Here is a 2,713-nt window from a genome sequence, read left to right on the forward strand (position 1 = left end):
TATATTAAACTCTGATTTTTAACAAACGTATTTTCTTAATTCCTTAGTTTTCGTTCGGTTAGATCAACTACTAAATGTCACAAGCCGGTGTAGGTTTTCCCCTGGTTTGATCTTTTGTCACTTCTCTTTCACCAAGTGCAGATCTTGATTGTTCCTTTTTCTCCTGAATAAATCGGGGCGCTGGTTGTGTAAAGCGGCAGTTGGGTCTACCCAGTGAAGCCTCTTCATCTCAGTAAAAATGACGACAACACTCACTTGGCAGTATACCAGCAGCAATGGTGGAAGCTACGGAGCTTCAGATTTGGTAGTTCTTATTTCATTGTTTCTTCCTTCTCCTGTAAATTTAGTATTAATAAAAAGGAGATATCCTCTGAATCTATAACATTTAAGATTAAAAATCAATCTACAAAGCTATCATACTTGTGATAAGTAATAGCAATTTAGCCATATGATCATGCTTCAATACAAAAAAATTAAAAAAACTTTATACTGAATTGGAGGTTAACCTAGAAAAAATGTTTTCGATAAAAAATGATAGATTTACTAATCTAATAGGTGATTTTAAAGTCAGGTTGGTAGCTTTGAAGTACCAAATACCAAGTTAAATGTGGCTCTTGTCAAAATCAAATTTTTAATTGCCCGACAAAAGTTGCAGTGCTAACTTTTTTTGGTTGAATTTTCTCACAAGTATTGGAGATTGGTACTTTAACTATACTGATTCGTTGTTGAACATGAAATCTATTTCTCTTATGTTTGGTATTTAGATTCAATTTGTTGCCTTAGCTCCCCTTATTTAGTAATGTCATGATCATTCTATTTTCTCTGAACATTTTGATTTCAAAGTATTGTTAGCATCACTAAAATTTGAAATTTCTTTATAGAAAACACCTGAATATTATGAATTCTATGCAACATTAGCCATGTAGCATCAAATCCACTAAATCATCCTAGTATATTCTTGTAGATTAGGTAGAAGTACAACATATGCTTATATTAATGGTAGCAAAGGAAAAATGTAAAACTTAAAAAGGAAGACTGTTTTGTGAGGGGACATTTGTACTTGTTTGTACTTGTTTGTGCATTTGTAACCTCTGACATTTATATGACAATTTTAAATATACAGATAATTTCTATTAGGTAGATTGATTGTCAGTCTGAGAATTTGGCTGATGAACTTGAATGCTGTGGTACTAATTATATATTAATATCTTTCTTATTATTTTTCAGTATATGGATGCTTGTATGAGTGTTGGCTATTTATTTGCTTCGTTCGTTTGTTTTTCAGCAACAAATTTCTACATGGGCCAGCATTTGTGGTGGTACCTACTAGATTAAGCTGACCTTTCTTGTTTGTGTACCTATAGACTACCACATTTAATATCTCATTGGTTGTTCATGGAACTATAGCTGAAAATATGGATTTCCTAAAGGTACTGTATGATTTTGAATGATATAACTACTCAATTTTTTTTGTCTGTGTAGGAGGATTCAAATCCATACGCTGTTCCCATGGCTATGGGATTCTACAAGCAACCACAAAGTCCTTTGGGCATCACAACTAGTACAATCATAAAGAGGATTGTTGCTAACCACGAAGCATATCAGGTATGTTCAAATAGGTCTTGACCCTATCGTATTCTCAAACTTTTTCTTAATTATTATTTTCATTTTTTTAACATCATCCTATTATCATCCTAGTTTTTTAAAAAAAAATCATATTCTAAGTGATTCTCAAATATTATCTTTAATTGGAGTAATTAACTTACTGTCACATATTCTATAGCAGTGTAACAAATCACACTTGGCTAATTTATCATACAAGCAAAGTTGCTTATGCTTGTCCATCCTTCTTGTTCTACTTACATTGTAATTTAAAAAGGCAAGTTGTTTTTGCCATCCGATCCCTATGATGTTTGGAGGTGTCATTAATTTTGTGTAAATCAAGCAGTCGCCAGCTTGGTCTAATATTAGCAGCTACTAGACGTAACTAGTTGATCTTACCCTTTACTAAATCTGCTCAGTCAGAAACATCTTTCTCAGCTATTGTTCCAAGTATTTCATATTTCCAGTTTTAGGTCATTGCTTACTGCCTTAATCTACTCTTCTGTATTGCTAGAACATCTCGATATTGTGGGACTTTATGTGGGCATGCTTTGCTTTTATTTTCTTTGGTGGGTTCATGATGCCAACTTAGTTGTTGTACTTTCTCTACCTGCAGAAAAGAAATGAGAAGAAAGAAGATAGTGAAAGGAAGTACCTGCAGAAAAGAACTGGATGTGATTATTGTGATAGCATTAAAGGTAAACTTTCTTATGAGATATTGTACATTCAACAAGTTTAACATACAAGGCTAGTACTCTACTGCTTACTGTTTACGAAATTTGATAACTAATGTTCATTCAAATCTCTAGTATGATAATGCTTGTGTGGTTGAATATGGTGTCAGTGCTACAACTGTTCCATGTCTATGTTACTTGGACTTGATATAGTTCAACATGAGTATGATCGCAATCTTTGACATGACTATTTTTACAAATTGTACATGTGTTCAATAGGATTAGTGATTGTTCACTCTTAGTGTCACTGTTTGAGTGTCATTATCCAAGTATCTATATCCAATGCAGATTTGGGCAGTTATGTCATGCTTTAGAAATTTCTATTTTTTTTAAATGTTTGGTTAAAGGAAAAAAAAACTCTGTTTCTACATTTGATG

The 2,713-nt window shown here is 32.8% G+C and overlaps 1 long non-coding RNA gene across 1 annotated transcript; it reads left to right on the forward strand.

Annotated features, from left to right (window-relative positions):
* Positions 1-1,376: 1,376 nt before the first annotated feature.
* Positions 1,377-2,242, forward strand: LOC122042850. The gene is made up of 3 exons (XR_006129376.1): positions 1,377-1,430; positions 1,483-1,605; positions 2,219-2,242. It is a non-coding gene; the product is annotated as an uncharacterized LOC122042850 (long non-coding RNA).
* The last annotated feature ends 471 nt before the right edge of the window (positions 2,243-2,713 follow it).

The sequence above is a fragment of the Zingiber officinale genome, chromosome 1B (genome assembly GCF_018446385.1).
Source record: "Zingiber officinale cultivar Zhangliang chromosome 1B, Zo_v1.1, whole genome shotgun sequence".
NCBI classification, from domain to species: domain Eukaryota; kingdom Viridiplantae; phylum Streptophyta; class Magnoliopsida; order Zingiberales; family Zingiberaceae; genus Zingiber; species Zingiber officinale.